This window comes from Panulirus ornatus, unplaced genomic scaffold (genome assembly GCF_036320965.1).
Source record: "Panulirus ornatus isolate Po-2019 unplaced genomic scaffold, ASM3632096v1 CTG_2406_pilon, whole genome shotgun sequence".
Classification (NCBI taxonomy): Eukaryota; Metazoa; Arthropoda; class Malacostraca; order Decapoda; family Palinuridae; genus Panulirus; species Panulirus ornatus.
Window position 1 is genome coordinate 12,705 of NW_027264324.1, and position 14,184 is coordinate 26,888.

The 14,184-nt window shown below is 39.7% G+C and overlaps 1 long non-coding RNA gene across 1 annotated transcript; it reads left to right on the plus strand.

Moving 5' to 3' along the window:
• Window positions 1-576: 576 nt before the first annotated feature.
• LOC139748435 (uncharacterized) lies at window positions 577-4,130 on the plus strand. The gene is made up of 2 exons (XR_011712672.1): window positions 577-700; window positions 1,498-4,130. It is a non-coding gene; the product is annotated as an uncharacterized lncRNA (long non-coding RNA).
• Window positions 4,131-14,184: the final 10,054 nt, after the last annotated feature.

Sequence of the window (14,184 nt, forward strand, 5' to 3'; positions counted from 1 at the left end):
CTTGGAGAGAGGAGAAGTTATGCAGTTTGTTAGGGATGAAGGATTCTGATAAGTGAGTCAGTTATTGTTTGCTGATGATACACCACTGATGGCAGATTTGGGAAACTTGTCAAAGTTGTGACCAAGCTTGGAAGTAAATGTGGATAAAAGCAAATTTATTAGGTTTACCAGGGTAAGGGCAGTTTAGTTAGAAATTAAGGAAAATTTGGCTGTGGCATAAGCATCAGCATAAACTGTGATACTTCACTCTTCCTTGTGTGAAGGGCAACTGAACTTAGTATGTTCAGCAAAGGCATCCAGCAAACTCATATAACCAACCCAGAACTTAGCCTTGGAATTTCAGCAGGAAATCTCAATTTGTGAATACATGGTTGGCATTGTTACCCAGACACTGAATATATATGGGTGGAGTGGTTGAAAGGTTTAGGGAATTTCACATGTTCCAAGCCATATTTTTCTTCTTAGATGGATCCACACATATCATCACTTTCCCCTTTGTGAGTCTTGGCCTTAAGCAAACATACAGCTTTCATTGGAAAGCTAGATAATTTGTTAAGTCCCATAAATGCTAATTTTCATTCTTCTGTTGACAGGAGGAAGATGAAGCCCTCAGTCCAGCGGACATTCAGTCCAACTGCCTATGGCAGTTCTCGAGCACTGACTTCATCATGGAGCCTGGCATATTTTCAACACTTAAAAGGTCAGCCAGGTCAACTTAAAGGCTTTCTTCACATACAGATTCCCGTAGCTTGTTTCTGTATATTTTAATTACATTTACATGCCATCTTCATTACTTTGCATTCATTTCATTTTTATCTTTGTATTTATTTCACTTATATTTGCTATGGCCAATTCTCATGCTACTTATGTATGCTGTAATGATTAAAGACAAAGTCAACCAAGACAGCATATCATCCTCAGAGGTTCTTGTATGCTGATTGACATGGTGATAAAGGAAATTCTCATCCGTATATTCTAGGACCTTGTCTCTCTCAACTTAGGAGCAAAGTAACCCAAATAGAGTTTACCACCTGCAGGGATAGTGCTTGATATGGAGAAACACACTGGGTCCTAAGAATGGCAAACCCATGCCCTCGATATCACCATTAATTTTCATATAGAAAATATGAACTGATTTATTTAGCTTACTGTATAATTTTATGTAAAATCTACTCACATACCCTGTACTTTTATTTATTTGATTTTAAATTTCTATCGTGAATATGCATTTTTTCCTTTTGACTGAGGTTATTTTTAACCATAGTGTCTTATTGATAGTCTTAAATTTTCATTATGAACCATAGATTGTCATAATCAATAGTGTTATAAAAAGACTTGGATTTCTACTAGGGATGAGATTCTTATTACTAGTTCAAATTGTCATTCACAACTCTTGATTAAAATGATCCATCCAGTTACCAAAACTGATTAAGAAACCATATGGGTTCAGAACCTGCAGGCATTATATGAAAATCCTAGTTGTTTTTCCTTTTTCAGATACTTCCAAGCTGAATCAAAAGGAGGATTTAAAAGGAAGTTGGAGAGGGTATTTTGAAGAAATGATGAGTGTGGCTAGTGGCATGCCTGTTTGCAGAGAGTGAAGAGGAGTTGCAGAAGGATGTAGGTGTTTTATAATGTGTGTAAGCTTAGGAGATTGAAGGTAAATGCAAGTAAAAGTAAAGTATGGTGTTTGAAGGGAAACGAAGTGAAAGTATAGATTTTGTAGAACCATGTAGTGTGAAAAAAGAAAGTGTACTAAATTGTGATGAGGATATGAGGAGAAAAGACTGGAAGAAGTGAGAAAATTTAAGTATCTGGGAGCTCTCTTGAGTAAGTGTGGTGATATGGAAGGAGTGATAAGGGAGAGAGCAGTGCAGGGTTGAAGTGTCATTGGGTCCCTTAATAGAATAGTGAAGGGTAAAGGTGTAAGTATGAAAGTGAAGTGAGGATTAAGAGACAGCATAGACCTCCCAGCCCTGACCTCTACAGCCAAAACATGAACGTGGAGTGAGGCACAGAGGGCCCTGATTCAATCCACTGAAAGCACGTCAACCCCGGTATACCACATCGATCCAATTCACTCTATTCCTTGCCCTCCTTTCACCCTCCTGCATGTTCAGGCCCCAATCACACAAAATCTTTTTCACTCCATCTTTCCACCTCCAATTTGGTCTCCTACTTCTCCTCTTTCCCTCCACCTCCAACACATATATCCTCTTGGTCAATCTTTCCTCACTCATTCTCTCCATGTGCCCAAACCATTTCAAAACACCCTCTTCTGCTCTCTCAACCATGCTCTTTTTATTTCCACACATCTCTCTTACCCTTATGTTACTTACTCGATCAAACCACCTCACACCACACATTGTCCTCAAACATCTCATTTCCAGCACATCCACCCTCCTGCGCACAACTCTATCCATATCCCACGCCTCGCAACCATACAAAATTGTTGGAACCACTATTCCTTCAAACATAACCATTTTTGCTTTCTGAGATAATGTTCTCGACTTCCACACATTATTCAAGGCTCCCAGGATTTTCTCCCCCTCCCCCACCCTATGATCCACTTCCGCTTCCATGGGTCCATCCGCTGCCAGATCCACTCCCAGATATCTAAAACACTTTACTTCCTCCAGGTTTTCTCCATTCAAACTTACCTCCCAATTGACTTGACCCTCAACCCTACTGCACTTAATAACCTTGCTCTTATTCACATTTAACTTTCTTCTTTCACCCACTTTACCAAACTCAGTCATCAGCTTGTGCAGTTTCTCACATGAATCAGCCACCAGCACTGTATCATCAGCGAACAGCAACTGACTCACTTCCCAAGCTCTCTCATCCCCAACAGACTTCATACTTGTCCCTCTTTCCAAAACTCTTGCATTCACCTCCCTAACAACCCCATCCATAAACAAACAACCATGGAGACATCACACACCCCTGCCGCAAACCTACATTCACTGAGAACCAATCACTTTCCTCTCTTCCTACACGTACACATGCCTTACATCCTTGATAAAAACTTTTCACCTCTTCTAACAACTTGCCTCCCACACCATATATTCTTAATACCTTCCACAGAGCGTCTCTATTAACTCTATCATATGCCTTCTCCAGATCCATATATGCTACATACAAATCCATTTGCTTTTCTAAGTATTTCTCACATACATTCTTCAAAGCAAACACCTGATCCACACATCCTCTACCACTTCTGAAACCACACTGCTCTTCCCCAATCTGATGCTCTGTACATGCCTTCACCCTCTCAATGAATACCCTCCCATATAATTTACTAGGAATACTCAACAAACTTATACCTATATATATATATATATATATATATATATATATATATATATATATATATATATATATATATAGCAAAAGGGTCACTGCTTATTACCATTTGTAAGCTACCGAGGCTGATTATACAGTGGATTACAAAGAAGTGTAAGGATCCTGAACATAGCTGTGCACGGTGTGGTCTTAGACTTTGTTGCTGTTGCCTTTGGTGCTTTGAACACTTCCTTAAATACATGAACCACAATGCTTACACCGTCACAGCTACCAGAGGGACTGCATTCTGCACCTCTGCCAAAATTGCTTGGCGTGTGGTGCTAACTAACATGCTGCAGGTGGCCACAGTGAACAGTGTTGGTGACTTGACACTGTTCTTGGCCAAAGTAGCTGTGACAGGAATTGTATGCTGCATCGCTCTCCCAGTGCTGCATGCTGACCCCACTCTTCACCTCTATGCTATACCACTTATTGTTACAGCTGTGTTTGCACTCTTCATTACACATTGTGTCTTTTCTGTCTATGAGATGGCAGTTGATACATTGTTCTTGTGCTTCTCTGATGACTACAACACATATGACACTACAGATGGTCGGGAATTGGTTGCTGACAAAGAACTGTATGAGTTTATGGTCAAACATGAGGACATTGACAGGAAAAATTCTCGAAAATCTCGAAGACGAGACCCACCTGAAACAATCAGGTTTAAAGAAGGAACTGTTTAAGTGTGATTTACTTAAAGTGGTGTTTGCTTCATCAGACATTATTTGAAATTAAATTTCCTTAACTGGATATATAATGCATATCCAGGAGCAGCATACTGTTTTGTTTTGTTTTTTCTTTTTACAGTATACATCCAGAAGTGTAGATATAAAAGGGCATTGCAGGATGTGGTACCAAAGTATTATCTTATTTATTAAGATTATTGTTTTGATAGTTCTTATTCCTAGGTCTGGGGAATATCTGGAAGACAGAAGCAAAAGATATTACTGCCTTTTTTTTTGGTTTAGCGAATCAAAATTTGTAATGAAATATTTTATTTAGATCCCTGCATAAGCATTGGTACCTTAATGATCTGAATTTTATCTGAGGTGTCTTATTGAGATACCATAGCCCATCTGTATTGAGAGAAGAAATTTCTATGCTTGTTGCAGTCAAGCACACTTGCCTTTTTCACTACTAGTACAGGAGGACAGGTCATATTACTGAGAATTTATGATATTGATCACAATATTTCTTAGTTATTTTGTAACTCTGTAAATATTTTAGGTCTGTGATCTATGAAATGTGATATATATATTTCCATAAAAAAAATTTTTGTTATTGCCTTATTAATGTTTTGCCTTCATGATAATCAGCATATTTAGATTTCCTGTACAGTATTTTTCTTTTGACTGATTGCAAAAGTGTACATGAACTAGAATCAGGAAGTTCAAGATGTGTGTGTGTATACATATATATATATATAGGGGATTAAGAATACTTCCCACGTATTCCCTGCGTGTCGTAGAAGGCGACTAAAAGGGGAGGGAGCGGGGGGCTGGAAATCCTCCCCTCTCGTTTTTTTTTTTTTTAATTTTCCAAAAGAAGGAACAGAGGGGGCCAGGTGAGGATATTCCAAAAAAGGCCCAGTCCTCTGTTCCTAACGCTACCTCGCTAACGCGGAAAATGGCGAATAGTTTGAAAGAAAAGAAAATATATATATATATATATATATATATATATATATATATATATATATATATATATATATATATATATATATATATATATATTTTTTTTCTTTCTTTTTTTTACTTTGTCGCTGTCTCCTGCGTTTGCGAGGTAGCGCAAGGAAACAGACGAAAGAAATGGCCCAACCCCCCCCCCCATACACATGTACATACACACGTCCACACACCCAAATATACATACCTACACAGCTTTCCATGGTTTACCCCAGACGCTTCACATGCCTTGATTCAATCCACTGACAGCACGTCAACCCCTGTATACCACATCGCTCCAATTCACTCTATTCCTTGCCCTCCTTTCACCCTCCTGCATGTTCAGGCCCCGATCACACAAAATCTTTTTCACTCCATCTTTCCACCTCCAATTTGGTCTCCCTCTTCTCCTCGTTCCCTCCACCTCCAACACATATATCCTCTTGGTCAATCTTTCCTCACTCATTCTCTCCATGTGACCAAACCATTTCAAAACACCCTCTTCTGCTCTCTCAACCATGCTCTTTTTATTTCCACACATCTCTCTTACCCTTAAGTTACTTACTCGATCAAACCACCTCACACCACACATTGTCCTCAAACATCTCATTTCCAGCACATCCATCCTCCTCCGCACAACTCTATCCATAGTCCACGCCTCGCAACCATACAACATTGTTGGAACCAATATTCCTTCAAACATACACATTTTTGCTTTCCGAGATAATGTTCTCGACTTCCACACATTCTTCAAGGCTCCTAGGATTTTCGCCCCCTCCCCCACCCTATGATCCACTTCCGCTTCCATGGTTCCATCCGCTGCCAGATCCACTCCCAGATATCTAAAACACTTTACTTCCTCCAGTTTTTCTCCATTCAAACTTACCTCCCAATTGACTTGACCCTCAACCCTACTGTACCTAATTACCTTGCTCTTATTCACATTTACTCTTAACTTTCTTCTTTCACACACTTTACCAAACTCAGTCACCAGCTTCTGCAGTTTCTCACATGAATCAGCCACCAGCGCTGTATCATCAGCGAACAACAACTGACTCACTTCCCAAGCTCTCTCATCCCCAACAGACTTCATACTTGCCACTCTTTCCAAAACTCTTGCATTCACCTCCCTAAAAACCCCATCCATAAACAAATTAAACAACCATGGAGACATCACACACCCTGCCACAAACCTACATTCACTGAGAACCAGTCACTTTCCTCTCTTCCTACACGTACACATGCCTTACATCCTCGATAAAAACTTTTCACTGCTTCTAACAACTTGCTACCCCCACACCATATATTCTTAAAAACCTTTCCACAGAACCATCTCTATTCTTACTTCTTTCCAGATCCATAAATGCTACATACAAATCATTGTTTTTCTAAGTATTTCTCACATACTTCTTCAATAGCAAACCCTGATCCACACATCCTCTACCATTCTGAAACACACTGCTTGTTCCCCAATCTGATGCTCAGTTACATGCCTTCACCCTCTCAATCAATACACTCCTAAATAATTTTCCAGGGTATACTCAACAAATTATACCTCTGTTAATTTTTTTATTGTGGAAAAGCACTCACTCTTATCCCGTTTGCTTTTGTACAAAGGGGGACCTATGCAAGCATTCGCACTCCTCAGGTACCTCACATGATTCATACATACATTAAAATAACTTACCAACCATTCAACAAATATACAGTCACCCCCTTTTTTAATAAATTTCCATGCATACCATCCAAACTGTGTCTTGCCAGCTTTTCATCTTCCGTAAAGCTTTTATACCTTTCTCTATTAACCAAATCTTTTCTAATCTCTCACTTATGCACACCACCTCGACCAAAAACACCTATATCTGCCAATCTATCATCAAACACATTCACAAACCTTCAAGATATTCACTCATTCGACTTCTCACATCACCACTACTGTTATCACTCCCCCATTACGCCTTCATGAAGTTTCCACATTTGCTCCCTTGTCTTATGCACTTATTTTACCTCCTTCCAAAACATCTTTTTATCTCCCTGAAATTTAATGATACTTCTCTCAACCAACTCACATTTGCCCTCTTGCACCCTATCTCTTGAACTCCTGCTCTTTCTTTTAAACCTCTCCATCATTTGCTTTTTTACCTGCAAAAAAACGTTCCACATGCTCTTCTTCTTTGCACTAATAAAACTTACTTCTTATCCACCACTCACTACCTTTTATAAAATCAACCACTTCCACGCTCTCATGCCACAGCTCTTTGCACAAGCAACACTGCTTCCTAAATACGTCCTTCCTCCCCCAATCCCTACCTTTCCTTTGTTCTAACCTTTTTTCCATTATGCTACTCAGTCTCCCTAGGTACTTCCTCACACAGTCTCCTTCCTAAGCTGAACTTAATCTCACCACAATCTTTACCCCAACTTTCTTCTTCTTTTCTGAAAATCCCACAAATGGGAGGGTGTTGATGAGAGGGTGAAGATATTACAGACATCCGATTGAGGGTATAGCAGTGTGGTTTTAGAAGTGGTGCGGATAGCATTGGAAGAATGTTGTGAGAATACTTAGAAAAATGAATGGATTTTACGCACTGGGAAGGAAATGATAAAGTTGATAGAGATGCTTTTTGTGGAAGGTTTTAGAGTATATGGTGTGGGAAGTAGTTACGTTAAGCAGTGAAAAGTATTTACCAATCAAGCATGTAAGGCATGTGTATGAGTAGGAAGAGCGGAGGTGATTGGTTCCCAGTGTATGTTGGCAGGGGTGTGTGATTTTATTCTTTTTTGTCCCATGCTGTTTGAATTTTTTTATGGATGGGGAGGTTAGGGAAGTAAATGCAAGGAGTTTTAGAGAACAGGGTGGAGTATGCCTGTGTAGTGGATGAGAGGGCTTGGGAAAGTGAGTCAGTTGTTTGTTTGGCGGATGGATACATTCTGGTGGTGATTCCTAGTGAGAAACTGCAGAGGTTGGTGACTGAGTTTAAGTAAAGTGAGTATGTAGTGAAAGAAGAAAGTTGAGAGAGATGTGAATTAGAGCAAGATTTTTAGTTCAGTAGGGTTGAGGGACAAGTTAATTGCGGGAGGAAGTAAGTTTGATGGGGACAAATGGAAGAAGTGAAGTGTTTTTAGCTATCTGAGATTGAGTACAGCAGATGGAACCATTTGAAGCAGAAGTGCGTACAGGGTAGGGGAGGGAGTGAAGGTTCTGGAGTATTGAAGAATGTTATGTGGAAGGTGAGAATGTTATCTCAAGAGAGGCAAAATTGGGTATGTTTGATGGAATATGGTTCCAACAATGCTATGTGGTTGTGAGGCATGGGCTCTCGTTAGGGTTGTGCAGAGGAGGGTGGATTGTTGGAAATGAAATGTTTGCGGAAATATCATGATGTGAGATGGTTGGTCGGAGTTAAAGGTAATGAACGTGGTAAGACGAGAATGTGTTGGTAATAAAATGAGTGTGGTTGAGAGGCAGATGTGAGGATGTGTTGAAATGGTTTGGACACATTGAGAGAATGCTGGGGGGAAAGATTGACCCAAAGAAGGATCTATGAGTCAGAGGTAGATGGAAAACGAGGAGAATCGGGATACCAAATGAGAGGTGGAAGAGATAGAGTGAAAAAGATTTTGAGCAAACTGGGGGCCTAAAACATACAGGAGGGTGGTGAAATGAAAGGTATGCAAGGAAACGAGTGGTATACCGAGGGTCGACGTGCTGTCATGATTGAACCAGGGAGGGCATGTGAAAACGTCTGGGGTGAGCCATGGAAAGTTTGTAGGCTGGTGTGGAAAGGGAGCAGTGGTTTGGTTGCAATACACATGACAGGTACAGACTGAGTATGATGCAATGATTGGCCTTTTTTTTATGTTTTATCTTGTTATTTTTTTTTCCTGGCTCTACCTTGCAGTAGGGGGCTATTTCCTGTGTGGTGGGGGGTAGTGACAGAAAAGGATTGAAGGCAGCAATTGCAGTATGCATATTTATGAGTTATATATATTATCCATGGGGATAGGGGTTAAGAATACTTCCAGTATTCCTGCGTGTTGTAGAAGGCGACTAAAAGGGGAGGGAGCGGGGGGCTGGAAATCCTCCCCTCTCTTTTTTTTTTTTAATTTTCCAAAAGAAGGAAACAGAGTGGGCCAGGTGAGGAGGATATTCCAAAAAAAGGCCCAATCCTCTGTTCTTAACGCTACCACGCTATCGCGGGACCGGCGAATAGAATAAAAAAAAAAATAAAAATATATATCTATATCTATATCTATTCTATATATATATTATATATATATATATATGTATGTCTTTGTGTCTTATATGTAGTGTACCATTGATATTTTATGTGTGTGTATTGGGCATTTATGTATATATATGTGTATATGAGTGGTTGGGGTCATTTTCATCTGTTTTCTTGTGCTACCTCGCTGATGGGGGGAAAAAAACAGGCAGTTAGATATGATATAATGATATCTATATATACAATGATAGAGATGTTTGTGGATGTATTAAGAATGGCCCAACCCACCCACTTCCGGCATGGATATACATAAATGCACCATATAGTCCTCATTCTCTAGCTGTCATGGTGTTTATGCACAGAAACCCTAGTCCTTATCACTTCAAGGCCCACAGACCTTTTCCATGGCTTTTCCAGATTGTTTCACATGCTGTGGTTCAGTCCATTGATAGTCATCGACCCCAGTCTACCCACATCGTCCAATTCACTTTTATCCATGCATGCCTTTTCAACTTCTGCTATTTAGGTCCAAATTGCTCAAAATCTTTTTCACTCATCCTTCCACCTCCATTTTGGTCTCCGGCTTTTCTGACACATATATCCTCTTTGTCACACCTTTACTCACACATTCTCTCCATTTGTCCTAAACTTTTCAACACACAGTGTGTATGTTTTAAAATATGTGTGTGTGTGTGTTTTGTGTGTGTGTGTGTGTGTGTGTGTCTGTGTTGGTCATCTTGCCTTGAATCCTCAAGCTTGGGTGTTTTTAATGTGTGTGGATTTGTAAAGATGAGAGAAAGGAGAGCTTGGTGTATAATTAAGATGGACTATTCTGAGTGAAAAAAATCTGAAGAGTACAGGTAAGGATAGTTTTAAAATGTCTTTAGGAGTAAAGTTGGGGTTGGGAGAGGACAAGAGCCAGTGAAAGGAGTTGTACTCTCCTGAAGCAGGAGTTGTGGTAGTTTATGGAATAGTGTAATGGAAGTAAATTCTAGCCTATGTGGGTAAAAATGGAAGTGGATGGCAAGAGATGGGTTGATTATTATTGTTAATGCACTGGCTATGAGTGAGTGTTGCAGATTTTGATTAAGACACCAGGGTATTAAGTGATGGGTGATTTGAACACGATTTTCAGTATTATGAAGGAAATGATGAAGAACTTCTGGAAGTGTACAGGTGATTGGGAATATCAGGACTAACTGAGGGGACATACATAGTACATGCATGTGAATATGAAAGTGTTCAGCGGGATACATTAATTGGCTTAATAGTAATTGATAGGCGAGTAAAAGAGATACTTTTGGCTGTAAGTTGAGAGGGGCAGTGGGTGGGATGTTGATCATTGTATTTTGGAGGTGAAGGAGAAGATTAGTAGGGTTTTTGGAAAAGAAGGAAAACATTATCAGTGAGAAGAAGAGAGAGTAAATGGTTTTCAAATAAGCTTTGGTCTGTGGTAAGGGTATGTGATGTTACCATGGTTGTTCAGTTTGTTTATGAATGGGGTGGTAAGGGAGGTAAGTGAGAGTTTGGATAGAGGAGCAATATGAGTTTTTGTTAGGGATGAAAGATTCTGAATAAGCGAGTCAGTTGTTGTTTGCTGATGATACACCAATGATGGCAGATTTGGGAAACTTGTCAAAGTTGTGACCAAAGATTGGAAGGTAAATGTGGATAAAAGCAAATTTATTAGGTTCACCGGTGTAAGGGCCAGTTTAGTTGGAAATTAAGGAAATTTGGCTGTGGCATAGCATCAGCATAACTGTGATACTTCACTCATCCTAGTGTAAAGGGCCAACTGAATGTAGTCAGTTCGTAAAGGCATCCAGCAACTCATATAACCAACCAGAAAAAAAAAACTTATCCTTGGACTTTCCGCAGGAAATCTTCAAATTGTGAATCTTTGGTTGGCATTGTTACCCCAGACAATGATATATATGGGTGGAGTGGTTGAAAGGTTAAGGGAATATACTTGTTTCCAAGCCATATTTTCTTCTTAGATGGATCCAAATATCATCATTTCCCTTTGTGGGGTCTGGATTAGCACACATACAGCTTTCATTGGAAAGCTAGTAAATTAGTTAAGTCCATATGCTACTTTTCATTCTTCTGTTAGACAGGAGAGGAAGATGAAGCCTCGTCAAGCGGACATTCAGTCCAACTGCCCTATGGCGTTCTCGAGCATTGACCTTCATCATGGAGCCTGGCATATTTGCAACACTTAAAAGGTCAGCAGGTCAACCTTAAAGGCTTTCTTCACATTACAGATTTCCCGTTAGCTTGTTTCTGTATTTTTTAATTACATTTACTGCCATCTTCATTACTTTGCATTCATTTCCATTTTATCTTTGTCTTTTTCATTATATTTGTATGGGCAAATTCTCATGTACTTATGTAAGCTGTAATGATTAAGCCAAAGATCAACAAGACAGCATAAATTCCTCAGAGGATCTTTGTATGCTGATGACATGGTGATAAATGAAATTCTCCTCCCGTATATTCTAGGACCTTGTCTCTTCAATTAGGAGAAAGTAACCCAAATCGTTTTATCCCAGGGGATAGGGGAGAAAAGAATACTTCCAGTATTCTCTGCGTGTGTAGAGGGCGACTAAAAGGGAAGGGGAGAGCGGGGGCTGGAAATCCTTCCCCTCTTTTTTTTTTTTTTTTTTTTTTTTTTTTTTTCCCCAAGAACGAAACAGAGAAGGGGGCCAGTATGAGGATATTCCTCAAAGGCCCCAGTTCCTCTGTTCTTAACGCTACCTCGCTAATGGGGAAATGGCGAATTAGTATGAAAGAAAGACAGAAAAAGAGTTTACCACCTGCAGGGATAGTGCTTGATATGGAGAAACCCCTGGGTCCTAAGAATGGCAACCCATGCCCTCGATTATCACCCTTATTTTCATATAGAAATTGAACTGATTTATTTAGCTTTACTGTAAAATTTTATGTAAAATCTATCACATACCCTGTATTTTATTTATTTGATTTTAAATTTCTATCGTGAATAATGCATATTTTCCTTTTGACTGAGGTTATTTTTAACCATAGTGGTCCTTATTGATAGTCTAACATTTTCATTATGAACATAGCTTGTCCTAACATAGTGTTATAAAAAGGACTTGGCTTTTCTACTGGGATGAGATTCTTATTACTAGTTCAAATTGTCATTCACAACTCTTGATTAAAGGATCCATCCAGTTACCAAACTGATTATAAGAAACCATATGGGTTCAGAACCTGCAGGCATTATATGAAATCCTAGTTGTTTTTCCTTTTTCAGATACTCCAAGACTGAATCAAAAGGGGATTTAAAAGGAAGTTGGAGGGGTATTTTTGACAGAAATGATGAGTGTGGTTAGTGGCATGCATGTTTGCAGGAGATGTGAAGAGGGTTGCAGACGGTGTAGGTGTTTTCTAATGTGTGTAAGCTTAGGAGATGAAGGTAAATGCAAGTAAAAGTAACGTATGGTGTTTTGTAGGGAAACGGGAAGTGAAAGTTATAGATTTTGTAGAACCTGTAGTGTGAAAAAAAGGAAAGTGTACTAAATTGAGATGAGGATATGAGGAGAAAAGATAGGAAGAAAGTGATGAAATTTAAGTATCTGGGCCTCTCTTGAGTAAGTGTGGTGATATGGAAGGAGTGATAAGGGATGAGAGAGAGAGTGCAGGGTTGACGTGTCATTGGGTCCTTACTAGAATGTGAAGGGAAAAGGTTGTAAAGTATGAACGTGAAGTGAGGATTAGAGACAGCATAGACCTCCCCAAGCCTGACCTCTACCAGCCAAAAACATGAAGTGGTGTGAGGCAAGGAGGGCCCTGATTCCAATCACTGCAAGCACGTCCAACCGGTATAACCACATCGATCCAATTCACTCTATTCCATGCCTCTTTACACCCTCTGCATGTTCAGGCCCCAATTCACACAAAATCTTTTTACCTCCATCTTTACACCTCCAATATGGTCTCCTTACTTCCCTCTTTCCTCCACTCCAACATATATTCTCTAGGTAATCTTTCCTCACTCATTCTTCATGTAGCCAAACATTTCAAAAACACCTCTTCTGCTCTCTCAACCACGCTATTAATTTTTATTTCCTAATTCTCTTACCTTAAGTTACTTACTCGATCAAACCACCTCACACCACACATTGTCCTCAAACTTCTCATTTCAGGGCACATCATCCTCTCGCACACTCTATCCATAGTCCACGCTCGCAACAATACATACTTTGTTGGAACCATATTCCTTCAAACATTCACATTTTTGCTTTCGAGATAATGTTCTTGACTTCCCACATTCTTCAGGCGCTAGGATTTTCGCCCCTCCCCACCCTATGATCCACTTCCGCTTCCATGGTTCCATCCGCTGCCGATCCACTCCAGATATCTAAAACCACTTACTTCCTCAGTTTTTCTCCATTCAAACTTACTCCCATTGGACTTGACCCTCAACCCGACTGTACCTAATTACTTGCTCTTATTCACACTTACTCTTAACTTTCTTCTTTCACACACTTTATCCAAAACTCAGTCACCGCTTCTGCAGTTTTCACATGAATCAGCCACCAGCCGCTGTATCATCAGCGAACAACAACTGACTCACTTCCCAAGTCTCTCTATCCCCACAGACTTCTTACTTCCACTCTTCTGAAACTCTTGCATTCACCTCCTAAAAAACCCCATCCATTAAACAAATTAAACAACCATGGAGACATCACACACCCCTGCCAAAACTACATCACTGAGAACCAGGTTCACTTTTCCTCTCTTCCTAACACGTACACATGCCTTACCATCCTCGATATAAACTTTTCATGCTTCTAACAACTTGCCTCCCACACATATAATTTAATACCTTTCACAGAGTATCTCTCTCTCTCTCTATATATGATATATGATATATGATATATGATATATGATATATGATAGAGTTGATAGAGATGCTCGTG